The 17,851-nt window shown below is 42.5% G+C and overlaps 1 pseudogene; it reads left to right on the top strand.

Annotated features, from left to right (window-relative positions):
- The first annotated feature begins 13,689 nt into the window (after positions 1–13,689).
- On the top strand, positions 13,690–17,594 carry LOC139310393 (glycine N-acyltransferase-like protein 3; annotated as a pseudogene).
- The last annotated feature ends 257 nt before the right edge of the window (positions 17,595–17,851 follow it).

Here is a 17,851-nt window from a genome sequence, read left to right as displayed (position 1 = left end):
CCGCGCGAAATTTTGAATGGCAGCCATCTTGGTTTCAACAGGCCTCCAAGGTGAGCGAAGCAGAGCCAATCAAAATGCTCAATTCAAAATTTCTGGCGCGAAAAACGTTATCAGACAACGAAAATGAAAAAGAAGATTCGAACTCCTCAGAAGAATCAGAATCAGAAAGTGAAGATGACTCAACAAAATCCCAAATAAAATCAGCAATGAAAACACTTTTTGCTGCATTTGGGCCAAAACTAAAAATTACCAAAGAGCCACCGAAGAAGCGAGCGAGCAAGCCGATACCTCAAGACCTGCCCGCTCCCATCCTGACTTCGAAAGCGACGACGCCCGAACCCAGAGAGCCTTGTCGATTCCGCCCTACACCACAGACCGAAGCAAGTGCCAACGCCCCCAAAAGAAAAAGAAGAGCAGCCGCCGTCGTCAGAACTCCCAAGGTCGAACCAGAGACCGACTCGTCTGAAGCAGAGCAGAGCGAGCGAGCCGCAATGGAGAGAACCTTCCACGACGACTCCAAAGAAGAAATGGACAACGCGCATGCGCGAAACTACGCAGACGGTCCGGGAAGACATGAACTGGCGAGAGAACCACGCAGACTCGTTGCGAGCATCCCCATGCCGTTTTGCAATTTTCTACACTTGCGAGACCACGGACTACCTCAGGTCGTAAGTAATGGACAAAATAATGTCGGAAATTTACCCAGTGACTTCCCAAAACTAAGGGTTGATGGCATTAATTTGCAAGAATGGTATCAACAGCTCCAGGTTGTCTTTATGAAGGAAAATTTACTATTTTTTATCACTAGTCCCCCAAAAAGACCTTGGACTTTAAAAATAGATTGTTTACACCATAAAGCATTTTTCTTAATAATATCTAGTGTGTCTCCTGCAATGTATCATAGCATCAAACCTAATCTGACTGTTTCAGAAATTATTCAATGCATGTTTAATTTGTTTCACAGCGATAGTGTGGCTACCACCACAAGAATGTCTAAGGATTTCTTTTCATCTAGAGTGAAACCAGGGGTTTCCATAAGTGAGCATTTAATATCTTTAAACAAAATAAGAGCTGAGCTGCATTTGAGGGGGGAGGTGATTTCAGACCAAACAATGAAAAGTGTTATTATCAACTCACTTGATTCATCATGGGACAGTTTTATGTCACATTTAGACACTATCAATCTAGGATATTTATCCATAGAAAGTCTATCCAATAAATTGATAGCAGAAGACAATTCAAGAAGAAATCGTTCTAGCAATCACACAGAACACAAACCTTATAGGAAAGTAGCTTTCCAAGAAAAATATAATGAAACATTCAAATGTCACAATTGTGGATCCAGGGAACACAATAGAAGAGATTGTCCCAAAATTTCAAAGGAAAGACATAGGTCAGAATATAGGAACAAATACAATTATAGACAGTCTTCCATAGATAGACATAGATATAGAAGCCCACCAAATTACAAAGAGAATAGAGGGGGCAGAGATAATTCAAAGGATAGAAAATCTGGTTCACTGAATGGATTAAATAAACAAGACAACACTAAAATACAGCAAAATGAGAACAATAATTGGCTTATTGATTCTGGAGCAACTAATCACACCACTAATAACAAAAATATATTGTCTTCATTTACAGAAGATAAATTTGTAATAAAGGTAGCTAACCAAGAAAAGGTTCAAGTATTAGGCAGAGGAAATGTAACCTTGCCTGGTCTAGGAAAAATAGAGGGGGTATTGTTAATACCTGAAATACCTCATAACATACTAAGTGCCATAAAACTAAGTAGAGATTCTGACATTAATATAGTTTTCTCAAAGGGAAAAGCGACTTTGGAGAAGAATAAAATAAATATAGGCACTGTGATGATTAAAGGAGGCCTACCTTATCTGATAACGAAGGAAAAATGGTTGCATAACATTGATTCAAATATGGAAGATTGTATTGAAGCAGATGATGAAAATATTAGTAACAGTGACAATGATGAATGTAAAATATCTCATGATCACGCAGATGCACACAATGAAAAAAAACCAAAAATAGGTAAACCAATTCATGATGAGTGTGCTCACATCTTACATAGGAAGTTAGGACATGCCAGTTTTCCTGTAGTACAAAAAATGACTGAACACGCAGAAGGTGTCAAAATAAAAAATTGTGAAAACTATTTGGAATGCTCAGTATGTAAATCTACAAAACTAAAAACTAGTCCCAGGCCAAGAAAATCTACTAGATCAACTAACAAAATTTTTGACTTAGTACACATGGACTTAGTTGGCCCATTAACTCCATCAATCACCTATAGAAAACGTTACTTCCTGACAATAGTAGACGATTATAGCCGTTATGGGTTTGTTTATACATTAAAACACAAAGATGAAACCTTTCAAAAATTTAAGGAATTTTACAAACGCATAGAAACACAACACAATATCAGAATAAAACAAATTATGACAGATAGGGGATGTGAATTCATGTCTAAAGAATTCTCCCAATGGTTAAAGGATAGAGGAATGCTACATTACACGTCTAGTCCATTTTCTGCGTTTCAGAACGGGATTGCAGAGAGAAAGAATTCCACATTACAAACCATGATTAGATGCACATTGGAGGATGCTGGCTTAAGCAAACAATTTTGGTCAGAAGCCTTACATTATTCAAATTACACACAAAATAGAACCTGGTCCAGTATTGTAAATAAGACACCATATGAAGTAATGTATAATAGGAAACCAAAATTAGCACACATGCACATATTTGGAGTCACTGCAGACGTACACATACCTAAACAGTTGAGAAGAAAGGGAGAAAACGTATCCAGAAGACTCAGATTTATGGGATATGAAACTGGCACCAAAGGGTACAGATTCATTGATAATAATAACAAATTTATAGTTTCCAGAACAGCTGTGTTCCATGAACAGGCCAACTGGTCTAAATTACATCTTAATGAAATATTTCCAAATAAATGTAAAGATACAAAATCTCATGAGAAAGGGACCATAGAAAAACAGGACATCAACAAATATAAAAGCAAAACCAAAACTTGGACAAATAGCCAACACAAAATAAAGACAGACACACTAACAAAAAAAGAAGCAAGATATTTGCATGATAACAATAGCAAACCTGAAAGAGTCATTAGAAACAACAGAAATCAAATGCCAAATAAATACAGAGATTACATAATGCATATGGATGGTGAGCCAATAACACCTAATACTTATGAGGAAGTGTTAAAACTCCCTCGTGAAGAAAAAGAAAAATGGGAATTAGCTATGAAAAAAGAGATGGAAAGTTTACAAGGATTAAATGTATTTACACCTGCAATTGCACCTAAAGATAAAACAATTATTGGTACCAGGTGGATATATAAAATTAAGAACTTAGAAGGAGGCAATACTCTATATAAAGCTAGATTAGTTGCACAAGGTTATGCACAGAAATATCCGGAGGACTATACTGACACGTATACCCCCACTGTAAGAACAGAGAGTGTCAAAACAGCTCTAGTGGTAGCATCAGCACTCAATCTTGATGTATTTCAATATGACATACAGACTGCGTATCTACACGCAAAACTAGATAAGGAAATATACGTAAGAGCACCTCACAGTCAATACACCAACAAAAATGAAATTTGGCTGTTGAACAAGAGTTTATACGGATTAAAACAATCTGGTAAAAGATGGTATGATTGTTTAGTAAAAGTACTTAAGACCATGGATTTCAACGCTACCACTGCTGATAACTGTTTCTTTGTCAAAAAGGGTGATGATCACATTGAATTTGTGTTGATTTATGTAGATGACATTTTATATATAGGAAAACACAAAGAGAGAAGAGAAACTTTTGTAAATAAGTTAAATGAACATTTCTCGTTGAAATCTCTAGGTAAAGTGAACAAATATCTTGGTGTTCAAATTAATAAGACTAGAAGGGGATTCAAACTTACTCAGAGAGATAAGATTATAGAACTTTTAAATAAATGCAATTTAAACAATGCCAAACCCTGTGATACTCCTATGCAAACTGATTTTCTTAGAAATACTGATGAATCTTCCCCTGAATTCAAGGATAACACGTTTTATAGATCAATCATAGGTTCACTTCTTTATATATCTAATTGGACTAGACCAGATATCGCCTTACCACTCAATTTATTATCCAGACACGTCAGCAAACCAACAATGTATCACTGGGAAGCTGTTAAAAGAATTTTAAGATATCTGAAAAGTACACTAGATTTTTGCTTAGTATTAGAACCTAGTGATAATAAAGAACCAAAGCTTGCATGTTATGCAGATGCGGACTGGGCTGGAGACACATCATGCAGAAAAAGTACATCTGGTTATATTTTTCTCTTAAATGACTGTCCAGTTTACTGGTATACTGGTAAACAAGAACTAGTAGCCACTTCAACGACAGAAGCGGAATATGTTTGTTTATCCAAAGCTGCAAATAACCTTGTATGGTTTAATGATTTAATTTCAGATGTTTGGAAAAAACCTGCTTTGCCTTTTGTTATGCATGAAGACAATAAAGCGGCCATTGAAATATCTAGATCTGATGCCATTGGACAAAGGTCCAGGCATATAGATATAAAATTTAAACATGTGAGGCAATTATCTCAGGATGGATTTATTAAAGCAGTGCATTGTGATACTTCAGAACAATTAGCTGACATATTGACAAAGCCTTTACCTTCTAAGCAACACAAATATTTAACATCTAAATTGTATGTCTTGTATTGTCCTGAATCAGAATGTAATTGGTGTTGTATAACGAATCGGCATTTAGAGGGGGATTTGTCAGATGTAAATGCCTTATTCTCTAATGTGTAAATAGTATATGAATGGGGTATCAGGGGTTAACTTATTCTTCACTTCTTAATGTATTCATAATTCACCACTCCCACTTATAGCTCCACCCATTGTATATATAAGGAGCCACCTACACCCTTTTCCTTGCTTCTATCTGTGAATATTCAGTGAATATAGAATGCCTATTGTAAATAAAAGGAAGTATATTTAAACCTTTAACTCTCACTAATTTTATTGAGTCTGATCCTGAAAATATTGCAACAGAATGGTTTTACCCAGCCTTTTGTCTTTGATCAAAGATTAAATGTTGATTCTTATTCAAGCCTCCATTTAAGTCTTTCTTTTTTGGTTCACTGAGAGCTTAAGCGTATAGCCGGACCTTACACCCCATTCTCACTCAATTTTTGGAGACCTCACAAGAGTATACCCCATTCTCATGTGGTATCTGCAGCTTCCAAAAATTGCACAAGAATGGGACCGTGCTTTCAAGAATAGTTGTCAGGTGTTGGTGAATGCATGCCACCCAAAACAGTGTGTCATAGATTTGCCATCACTTCTTTAAATGATACATTTCCCATTGCTTTACCTTAGCATACATTTTACATCATATCAGGCTCCAGCACTTTGCACTTGCATCTCTTTTATATGCGAGAGAATTCCTCCACCTCACCATTGCTTTGAGTCTCCTATCCTACAACTGTCTTCACTTCTGCCTGCTTCAAAGACAGAGAATAAAATGGGCCAGTGACTTTCTAAAGCAATTACTGCTCCCACTGGCTTCTTGCACACCATCTGAAAATACAACTGTCAATGTTTGATCAAAATCTACAACTGTAGTAGCATCTTATCTCACGTTAAAGAAATATTTGATTATCCAGTCTCTCCTCAGGTGGTGTGGATACTGCAGGATGCAATTACTATATCTACAAACTGATTCATAGCAAGTTTTATTCCCATTGAATGAATTTTTACTAATTGTTTGGAATTTTGCATAAATTTGCCCATCACTTTAAATCTTACTCCAGTTGAATGAGCATGCAAGAATTCTTGAATTCTGGGAGATGAGATACAAAACATTGTGAAGGGGGGAAAACAAAAACAGTATTAACTATGTTACTGTATTGAAAAAATATCATTAAAATATTTTTAAAAATCGAACTGCTCTTAGAATCACTATGATATCATTTTGTGAAACTCCTTCTGAAAATAAAAACAAAAATTAAAAGATCCCCTATCTCAAAGACATTTAAACTGAAATATTTCATCTGCCTTTTGGAGTGCTACGGGGAAAAAGGTTGAGTTAGCAGAGAGTAAATACTGGTAATTTTATTGCAAGGGAAACAACATGACATTCTAATTTAATTATTTATTTTACTTGCACAGAATTCTAATATCTATTCATTCCCCAAATGCTTCTAAAAATGGCTGATAGGAAAAATGTTAACATAATTTTTTCTCCACAACAATTTGTCTCTTAGATGAAGCTAGCAACTTCTACAGATACCTAGATCAGTCCTTAGATGCAGCCAATAGTCCAACAAAGCTCCTGAGTAATTTGGAAGGGAAAAGGGGGAAATATAACACATACAAAATGACAAAAAACTGACGGACACCCAGTTTGTGCATAGAAATTCCAGTGTACCGAACACCCAATCTCTGTCATCTATCTTATTCTCCATCAACTGGGGGGGGGGGAATGGATACACCAGGCCAAGGCAGCAATACAGATGCAGATCAACGAAACACAAGCCTAAGTCTATTCAGAAGTTCTGGTTCCAACGTCTTCCTCCCCATTGTTTGTTCACTAAAAGGGATTTTACTTTTCCCCCCTAAGCATATCTGAAGCTGATGGGGCCTTTCTCGCAGTTTTTGCAAAATGGGTACAGACTCCTAATGAAGAGATTGTTGGTTCAGATTTCAACACGTCTTGCTTGGAATATTATTTTTTATTTCAGATAATATCACTTCTGACATCTGATGTACCTTTTAAAATGGCAGAAACACTTATCTAAATTTGTATGGCAAGGGAAAAAAAATGTACAAATGACTGTCAAGTTATTGCTAAAATATATAAATTTTTATTGGAGTAGGAAATGGAAGAAGAATAAGTGAAAGAATGTATGATAAAATAGGCTAAAAACATTGATCCATATCAGGGATGAAATGCTTCCAGTTCGGACCGGATCGGCCAAACCGGTAGCGATGGAGGCGGGTGGTTCGGAGAACCGGTAGCAAAAATCCCTGCCCCCCCCCCCCCAAGCCCAGCTGAGCCGCACAATCATCAGAGGCTTTTTTTTTTTACTTTTAAAAGCATTTTTTGTACAACCTTTTCGGCCGAAAAAATGCTTTTAAAAGTAAAAGAAAAAGCCTTTGATGATCACGCAGCTCAGCTGGGATCATCAAAGGCTTTTAAAAGAAAAAAAAACCCTTTTTTTTCTTTTAAATGCCTCTGACGATCTAAGATGAGTTGCTTGATCGGCAGAGACTTTTTTTCTTTTAAATGCCTCTAACGATCAGGCAACTCAGCTTGGATCATCAGAGGCTTTTAAAAGAAAAAAAACCCTTTTTTTCCAAAAGAGCCTTTTGAAAGCATTTTTTTACAACCTCTTCGCTGAAGAGGTTGTAGAAAAAATGGTTTTAAAAGTAAAAAAAAAATTGGCCATGCCCACCCAGTCACATTACCCCCCCCCACCAAGCCACGCCCACAGAACCGTTAGTAACAAATTTTAGATTTCACCACTGATCCATATATACATGGATCAGTGGGGGAATATGGGGTTGAAAGGATTGAAATTGGGAATAATCCCAATAATCCTGTCAGGCAAATTATTCAAGCTGGTGGGGTCCAGGAGGAGGGCCTGCTCTGCTGTCGCTCCTATTCTTTGGAACATCGTGCCCCTCCCTCCCCCCCGAATATGAGGTTGGCCCCAACCCTCCTATCTTTTCATAAGAGTCTAAAGATGTGGCTCTGAAAGTCCGCTTGGGATCCCAGTGGGGGAACAGCACGGTGGAGGAGGTTGATTGAGTGACCACAATTCCACCTCCCCCTACTCTGCCCCTGTCTTCCGTACCTGTCCTTAGATTTTAATGTTTGGTTTTAGTTTATTTATGTTTTAATGTTTTATTTTATTTTTTATTTTATTTTATTTTGAATTTGTACACCGCCCTTCTCCCTGAGGACTCAGGGCGGTGAACAGCCAAGTAAAAACATCAAGTACAAATATTAAAATACAGTTAAAATATACATATATAAATTTGGCCCCATTAATTAAAAACAATAAACAAAACACTTAAAAACACTTAAAAAATTAGGCCAGCCCGGCTTGCTGGAAAAGGAAGGTTTTAAGGGCACGGCGGAAGGCACCGAGGTCGTGGATTCTCCTTATCTCTGGAGGCAATTGATTCCAGAAGGTAGGTGCCCCCACAGAGAAGGCCCTCCCCCTGGGGGTCACCAGCCTGCACTGTTTGGCTGATGGCACCCCGAGGAGGCCCTCTCTGTGGGAGCGCACGGGTCGATGGGAGATCGTCGGTGGCAGCAGGCGGTCTCGAAGATAGCTAGGCCCTATGCCATGGAGCGCTTTAAAGGTGATAACCAACACCTTGAAGCGCACCCGGAAGACCACTGGGAGCCAGTGCAGCTCGCGCAGGAGCGGTGTTACATGGGAGCGCCAGGCTGCTCCCGTCACTACCCACGCTGCTGCATTCTGGACCAGTTGGAGCCTCCGGGTGCTCCTCAAGGGGAGCCCCATGTAGAGAGCGTTGCAGTAGTCAAGGCGAGAGGTGACGAGGGCATGAGTGACTGTGCACAGGGAATCCCGATCAAGAAAGGGCCGCAACTGGCGGATCAGGCGAACCTGACAAAAGGTCCCCCTGGTTACAGCCGTCAGATGTTCCTCCAAGGACAGCTGCCTATCCAGGAGGACTCCCAGATTGCGAGCCCTCTCTGTGGGGGCCAACGACTCGCCCCCAATAGTCAGTGATGGAGTCAACTGACTATATCGGGATGCCGGGAGCCACAGCCACTCAGTCTTGGAAGGGTTGAGCCTGAGCCTGTTCCTCCCCATCCAGATCCGCACAGCCTCCAGGCACTGGGACATCACTTCAAGGGCATCGTTGGGGTGGCCTGGGGTGGGTACAGCTGGGTGTCATCAGCGTACTGGTGGTATCTCACCCCAAAGCCACGGATGATCTCACCCAGCGGCTTCACATAAATGTTGAACAGGAGGGGCGAGAGGACCGACCCCTGAGGCACTCCACATATAAGAGGCCTTGAGGTCGACCTCTGCCCCCCTGCCAACACGAACTGCGACCGGTCGGAGAGAAAGGAGGAGAACCACCGTAATACGGTGCCCCCCATCCCCAACTCCGTAATACGGTGCCCCCCATCCCCAACTCTTCCAACCGGTGCAGCATGATACCATGGTCAATGGTATCAAAAGCCGCTGAGAGGTCTAACAGGACCAGAACAGAGGAACAACCCCTGTCCCGAGCCCTCCAGAGATCATCAACCAACGCAACCAATGCCGTTTCCGTGCTGTGTCCAGGCCTGAAACCCGACTGGAACGGATCTAGATAGGATGTTTCCTCCAAGAATTGTGGAAACTGTCGCGCGACCACACTCTCAATAACCTTCGCCAGGAAGCGAAGGTTGGAGACAGGACGATAGTTGGCCAATATTGCCGGATCCAGGGACGGCTTCTTGAGGAGAGGCCTCACCACCGCTTCTTTCAAGGCGGCAGGGAAGTGACCCTCACTCAACGAAGCGTTGATAACACCCTGGAGCCAGCCTCGTGTAACCTCCCGGGAGGCCAGTACCAACCAGGAGGGACACGGGTCCAGTAAACATGTGGCCGCACTAAGTCTCCCCAAAATCCTGTCCACATCATCCGGAGTCACAGCATCAAACTCCTCTCAGGTAACATTCTCAAGACTATTCCTCGTCACCCTGCCCTGATCTACCCAGTCAGAGTCCAAATCCCCCCGGATCTGAGCGATTTTGTCATACAGGTATTGTCCGAAATCCTCCGCCCTGCCTTCCAAGGGATCCTCCCGCGCTCCCGGATGGAGCAGGGAGCGGGTTACCCTGAACAGGGCGGCCGGACGATTCCCTGATGACGCAATAGAGGCGGAAAAGTAGTTAAACTTTGCCGTCTTTATCGCCACTAGGTAGGTCTTAATATGCGACCTTACCAGTGTTCGGTCAGATTCAGCGAGACTGGCCCTCCAACCGCTCTCTAGGCGTCTTTTCCGGCGTTTCATCTCCCTCAGCTCCTCGGTGAACCAAGGAGCCACGAGGGATCGACACCGGGTCAGAGGCCGCAAAGGCACGACTCGATCCAAGGCCCCACCAGCCGCCCGATCCCAGGCAGCTACCAGGTCCTCGGCCGAGTCGTGTGCCAGATCTTCAGGAATTGGCCCAAGCTCCGTCTGGAACCTATCAGGATCCATCAGGCGCCTGGGGCGGATCCATCTAATTGGGTCCGCCTCCCTGCGGTGGGGTGTAGCGGTTCGAAGGTCCAGACGAAGGAGTGAGTGATCTGACCATGACAAGGGTTTCATGTCTATATCCCCTATAATAAGACCACTCAACCACTGGCCAGAGACAAAAATCAGGTCCAGCTTGTGTCCCCCCCTGTGAGTGGGGCCATGAACTAACTGGGTCAGGTCCATGGCCGTCAGGAAAGCCATGAACTCCCGAGCCATCTCTGACGTTTCACCAACGGACGGCAGATTGAAATCACCCATGACCATAAGCCTGGGTGTATCAACTGCCACCGTGGCTATCACGTCAAGTAGCTCGGGCAGGGCCGTTGCCACGCGGCAGGGAGCCAGGTACGTAAGCAGCAAGCCCATCTGAACCCCATGACCCCATCTCACAAAGAGGGACTCACACCCGGCAATCTGTGGCACAGTGGTCTCCCTCGGACCCAGACCTTCGTTAATAATAACCGCCACCCCCCCGCCCCTCCCCTGGGCCCTCGGCTGATGGAATGCTCTGAAGCCTGGTGGACACATCTCAACCAGAGGGACCCCTCCCTCCGGGCCCAACCAGGTCTCCGTAATACCCGCCAGGTCCGCTCCCCCCTCTTGAATAAGATCGTAAATGAGGGGGGCCTTATTTACCACGGACCTGGCATTGCACAGCATCAGCCGGAGGCCCAGGTCCTGAGTATCTGAGCCACCTAGTATCCGAGGGGAGCCTTGAGGACCGGGGCGTGCAATCGCTCTCAAGTAGCGAGTGCGCACCCCCGGCACAAGATAAGGTCCTCTGCTCCCGCCATATCTGCCCCTCCCATCCACCGTGCTGATGACATCCCCAATCCCTCGTCCTGCGCCCTCCAGACCGTTACCCTGTGCCAGGCTGGGCCCTGACCTAGGTGGATTACCCCCCCCATCCCCTTTGGTCGCCCTCCCAGTTCCCCTTAAAAGATTATTAAAAACCCTAATTAAAACCCCCTCAATCCCCGCTTTAAAACATGCCACCTCTCGGGGCTCCAAATCCCGTCCTTAAGGTAGGCCTTTGATAGAGTGGAAGGCCATCGCCGCGAGAGGGGGGCATCTCGCAGCGCAAGCAAATCTGCCGAGGTATAAGCCATACAAGTATGATGAGATGGAAAAGGGGAACCTTGGATGTCAGCGAAATTTAAAGATAGTCATTGAGGTGAGAGATGGCAAAAGAGGCTGGCCAGGATGAAGCTGGGGCCCCTTCACTCTCTCACAGTGATGGGGCGACCAGATCAGATGGTTGCAGTGCAGGCGGATGGCCACAGCCGTTCTCTCACCACGGCTGGATGTAAAAGGCCAACAATAGTCACTCTCTCCCTGCAGATGGAGCAGCAGTCCTTGACCTGGACTCTCAGCTTCTCCCTCCAGCCTGCAATCTCTCCTCCCCCAAGCCAAGGCCTAAAGGTGGAAATCGGGCGGCAGGAATAAACTAGCCAGCAGCAGAAGGAGATAGAGAACAAACATAAAAATCCAGGAGGGTGATAATAAAGTCCCAGAGTCAGTAGTGATGGAAAAATGGGCCGACCTAATAGAGAGTCCAGGTAGCAATGGGGGGGAGGCCATTTTCATAGGGGGGGGGGGCGAATCCAAGGGGGAAACCAGATGGTAATTGGAAATCCCCCTCTATCACTCCCCAACTCCCTTCGATGTTCCGGGCCAAATCACCCCCAATAGTCCTGCCCGTTTTCTCCGAGCAAATTCTGCCACGATCTTCCCAGGTCTCGGTCCATGTAGGGGGTTTTCAGGCGCAGCTGACCGCTGGGCCATACACCCCGGGCCATGTGTATGTATAGATACATTTTTATGAGTGTAAGCTGCCCAGAGTTACCCTTTGGTAAGATGGATGGCCAATAAATTTTATAAATAAATGAATGAATGAATGAATGAATGAATGATTGAAATTTATGATTTCCATAATCTTAAAGAGAATTTTTTATTAAAATGATGTATCATATTGTATTTTTTTTGTACATGTCACCAGAAAAATTGGTTGGTATGTATAAAGGTTCTTCAAATGTACGCTGGAAATGTAAACAACAAAGAGACATTTTATCATGTTTGATGGTCATGTAAAAAAGCCAAAATATTTTGGACTTGGACTCAATTATATATTGTACAATAACATAGACGATTTTAAAAACTCATTTACAACTGAAACCAGAGACATTTCTTTTGAAATTGATGGATACGCAGCTAGAAAAAAACATTGAACTTTGTACTTATATACAAATGTGTTAAGACTGTTATATGTACAAAGCTGAAAAGATTCAATTTTATCCACAATGGAGAAATGGATGGTGAAGCTGATGGAATTTGTTGAGATGGCCAAATTGACTGCATTGAATAGAGAAATTACAGTACATTAATTGGAAGCTACTTGTTTGTATTTCCTTTCCTTTCCTTTCCTTTCCTTTCCTTTCCTTTCCTTTCCTTTCCTTCTTTCCTTTCCTTTCCTTTCCTTTCCTTTCCTTTCCTTTCCTTTCCTTTCCTTTCCTTTCCTTTCTTTTCTTTTCCTATTTTCTTTTATTTTTCCCTTTCTTGCACTTTTACTTTTCTCTTTGATGTCTTTTTCTTTTTTCTTTCTTTATATTAATTTGTATTACTTGGTAATTTATTAATATCCTGTCTATCTATATCTATCTATGATATCTATCTATTCTCCCTCCCCACTCCCTCCCTCTCTTTTCTCAATCTAATTCTAACCAAATCTGAGAAGATGGTTATCATCAGAGATAAATGTAAGGTCCTATCTCTGGTGTGAAAAGAGGATTGGGGAAGCCTGGCATGACAGCAGAGCTGGTGAGAAGCATCTAGGAGTCCAAAGAGAAAACTGGCTGGATCTGAGCAAAAATTGAGATGCAGCATCCAAAAAAGCCAATAGGGGATTGGGCTGCCTAAAAAGGGACCAATGTGCCCAAACCAGAGGAGGGAAATTGTCCCGTTATATCCTTCACTGAAGTTCCATGAGAGATTCTGGGCCTTGCTTTTGAAAAGGAGGAGGGAGAACCAGGTTCAGAAGAGAACTCCTAGGCTGGGGAGGGATCTGAAACCGTTTCCTATAGGGAATGATTAAGGGAGCTAAGCTATAAATATCTCCAAGGCTCTCACAGACTCTGATTGAAGATTGGGCAGAGTCCTTTCCAGCTGACACACTGTACAATTTTATGACTCAGGATCCATTCGATCTAAGGTTGATCAGGAAGACTTTTTTTGAGAGTTCAGAATCTGCATCACTGACAGAGACCATTCCATCTCCACTTGGTCTCCAGCAGCCAGGGAAGGTGATTCATAAAGAATTGATGAAATTCTACCTCTTTTGCCCTCTTCAGGTTTGCTCGCCAAAAGACGCCTTCGTGGGACCTGCAGGGCACCCTCAACCTGGCCAGCCATGCTGATCCTGACCTGCTCTTCCAAGCTGCAGCTGCTGGAGAGTGTGTTGCGAAAGGGCTTCCCTGAAACACTGCTGGTAATCACCTGTTTAGTGCTCCTCTCAGTGTAAATATAAGGGCTGATGTTTCCCCATTTACTGAGAATTTGGAGAAAACTGTCCCTGTTAAATTTCTAAATGTATAATAATGTTTGATCGCAGCCTTGGAATCATTTCACATTCATGTCCACTTTTCCTTTCGTCACTTCTGGAAATGCAAAGCCAATAATGTCCAAAATATAGGTGTACCTGAAGTAGCGCAAACAAGAGAACCTATCTTCGTTGATTTCTTCTTCTACAGAAAATCCAAAAACCATCTGGCCTTTCAGTGAGACAGTGAATTCTTCCAAGTCACCCATCAATAGAATTTGGCTCTCAACAGACTGAATCAGCCAATGAGTGATGGCTTTCACCGACAGAGCAAATTCCAACATTGCACCCATTGTAGCATTTCGCCCTCAAAAGACCTTGGGTGGTTCTGAATCAGCCAATCATAGATGACTCACTTCTGCACCTAGAGCCATACCCCCCCCCCCAACCTTTTGATTAATTAGAGAGGAAAAGCAGAATTTTATTTCCACTAGGTCTTCCTGACCCTCTTTTTAATTTAAGGTCTGTGGGGCAGTGATACACATCAACCGTGGAAACCCAGCTCAACACGAAGTCGTGGTGGACTCTTGGCCAGAATTTAAAGCTGTTCTTACCCGACCACGGAAGGAGGTAGGAAATTACAGCAGAAAGTTGATGGGTTTTTCCCACAGTCCCCTGGCGAAAAAGGGGAGGGAAAAACACAAGACACATCTGTATCTGGGGCCCAAAAGCCATTCAGGAGGCCCTTGGGGATGCTATAGCAGTTCTCCTTGCCTCCTTTTTCTATATCCCTCTTCCAAGAGAGCCTGACCTCATCAGCTCCTCCACATGGTCTCTGCCATCTGTTCTATTTCCGCTGCCACTTCCTGCAGGTGCTGAAGGACAACAGGGATTATTATGCCAACCTGCATGCTGCTTTCTATCGGGAGGAAGATGCCTGCAGAACCCTCCTAGAACACAAAGATGCCATAGACTGGGACAAAGCCTTCCAGCTGCAAGGCAAGGCCAGGCTCTGGCAATTTCTTTTCCACCCTTAGGAGATTTTGGAAAGTGCCAAAAACCTGGTTGTTCCCCCAACTCTTAAATTGTGGAGCCCTGTATAGATTAGCTTAGTTTTGTTGAGTTTGATTTTAACACAGGGTGTTTGTTTTTCTGGTCAGGTATTTCTCTTTATTTATTTGTAAGCCACACAGATTTGTGAAGAAATTGGGCAATCTTAAAACAGTATTAAATAAATAAATATCTACAAATCTCTCCCCTCCACCCCCTCTCTCCACATTCATATACACGCACACATAGATAAACACACAGTATGAACAATTAAATATATGGCTTAGGAAATATCCTCAGTTATTATTTCAAAAAATCCTAAATTGAGATTGACTTTGCAATAAATGTGTAAATGGGGAGAATTACACAAGGAAAATGTTCAGACTTCTTTACATTTTGGCTTATATGCTACCAAACCCTGAAGCTACCTACTGGAATTTTGGGGTCCAACGAGTTTAATTGTGTCAGTGCAAGAGAATTTTTAGATAATCTTCTCAGCTAATAGTTGAGAACTTGAACAGATTAAATCATTTAGAAATATGTCTAATTTCTTAATTTTTGCAAAAATCAATGCAAAAAGGCATTCTATTTTACCATTTAAGTGAAATTACCAATCAAAGCATCAGTCACATTGCCTTATGAGAAATACAAACCCTATTCTTGATGTTCTTTAGGCCAATATCTTATTTTTCTAACTGCACAACATAGGAGAAAATCAAATGATGCATAGAATTACTAACCCTGGATATGTCATCTTCCTTTTGACTTCCACATATAGTTAGACTGCCATTTGGTCTTTAAACTCAGAAGAAGTTGGTATCATGAAAAATCCTTGTGCTCTGTTATTTTATGTTCTTGTCAGATAATTCAATCCAGAGTTTGTTATGATGGATGACATTTGGCCTGGTGTACTAGAGCAGTGGCCATTCTATTATATACATCTCTAGCCAAGGAGGAGAAATCTATAAGCTTATGCAAAACTCCATTCTAACCATTACCACCATTTCCCTGTGGCTGGTGAATGTCTCTGGGCCACCCAGTTGCAGAGTATTAGGAGTAGACAGAAGATAAGATTTCACTCTGAACCTCAGGCTTGTTTCTTGTGTCACGTCCATTCTATGTAGGTCTCCAAGATGGGCTTTATCAGACTGTGAAAGTCATGGCAGAGGCTAGAAGTGTCCACATGGAGCCCCATTTTTACCAGGCATTGCTGAACCCAGATGCAGCCAAGTTATGTCAGAACCAGTGAGTGATCGTACTCTCTTTCTAAGGCAAATGTTTTGGGGGTCTATTAATTTGATCCCATGCAATTATCTGGAATTCAGTAATGAAACCAAGGGCCTCTGGTTCTTCTATAACAGGGGTCTCCAACCTTGGCAACTTTAAGACTTGTGGACTTCAACTCCCAGAATTCCTCAGCCAGCGAAGTCCACAAGTCTGGGAGTTGAAGTCCACAAGTCTTAAAGTTGCCAAGGTTGGAGACCCCTGTTCTATAACTAATCCTATCCTCTGTAGAAAACTAGGAATAAGTTGTTTTTCCTATTTGTAAAAATGAGACAGGTTTACAAATAAGGTCCCAGTTTTACTGCCAACTTGGAAGATGTGGGATGAACAACAGTTAATAGAGAGTAGGAAGAATTCCCTGAACGTAACTGCTTCATTGGCTTTTCCAAAAGAAAATGGCCTTGGGAATATTAAAAGAGATTTAAAATAAAGCAAAACGCAAAAAAGATCCTAAAGCTGATTACTGCAGTTTCAAAAGACTGTTAAGGAGATATTTCAGAATAAGTGGGATTTGTGTTTTCCCACTACTGGGTAACTCTGAGATCATGATAGGGCTTGATCTTGATATATTCTTGATATATACCCTTGATATATCCTACCAGGCTTTTTTCCAACATGGAAAAAACATGGGCCTGGTGGCTCAGCAGACTGATAGCATTGTGATTAACACCAGCTGTCTGCAATTACTGTAAGTTCGAATCTCACCAGGCTCAAGGTTGACTCAGCCTTCCATCCTTTCTAAGGTAGGTAAATTGAGGACCCAGTTTGTGGGGGCAATAAGCTGACTTTGTATAAATATACAAAAGTATGAAGGCTATTGCTTAACGCATTGTAAGCCGCCCTGAGTCTCCGGAGAAGGGCGGCGTATAAATCAAATTAAAAAAACAACAACATGGTGGGATGCTCTCTTTTTGTTCCACCTTCACTATCATCTGCTCTTTCCTTTCAGGCTCAGAAGTGACCCCCTCCACTTGGGGACGCTCAACCCATCCCATGCAGCCCTACTCAATGACACTTATGAATTTGGAGGCAATGATCACAGCCTGCGCTATCTCAGGAGCCTGATTGAGGACTTCCCAAATGCATGCCTCCTAGATCAGAAAGGGCAGCTGGTTGTCTGGAGCCTAAGTGATGCCCTTGGGTGTCTGACCCATGGCTATGCTCTTCCTGAGTACCGGGGAAAGGGTCATATGAAAATAGTGATGCAGGCACTAGCCAGAAAATTGCATGCTAAAGATTTTGCCTTGTATACTAGAGTTCGGCCAGAGAACAAGATCTCCAAGCAATATTTAAGGGGCCAGGGTTTTCATCTCTTGCCTTGGACAAAGTATATTCTTTTTTTCATTCCAAATCACATGAAATAGCAGGGACAGCATTCAGGTTTCATTAGTTGGGGAGGTTGGAAATAATGTTCACACAGAGATGTAAGGGACTGTGTCTGGATATATTCAAGTTTAAGACGGAAAAGGATTACAAAAAGCAGGAATAGCTATGAATGAATAACTGTGCATTCTAAAATAAAATCCTTGTGGCCTTTAAATGGTGCATAGCCCATAGATATCCCTTGGCTTTCATTTTGCACCATATCTGGATCAGGGATGAGTTCTACTTACCTTTATTACCAGTTCTCAATGGGAGTGCACACACTCGCGCTTCTGCGCATTCA

Source organism: Pituophis catenifer, unplaced genomic scaffold (genome assembly GCF_029215685.1).
Source record: "Pituophis catenifer annectens isolate HBS135680 unplaced genomic scaffold, rPitCat1.0.hap2 SCAF_1, whole genome shotgun sequence".
NCBI classification, from domain to species: Eukaryota; Metazoa; Chordata; class Lepidosauria; order Squamata; family Colubridae; genus Pituophis; species Pituophis catenifer.
Note: the sequence above shows the minus strand (reverse complement) of the source record. Positions and strands in the feature narration are given on the sequence as shown.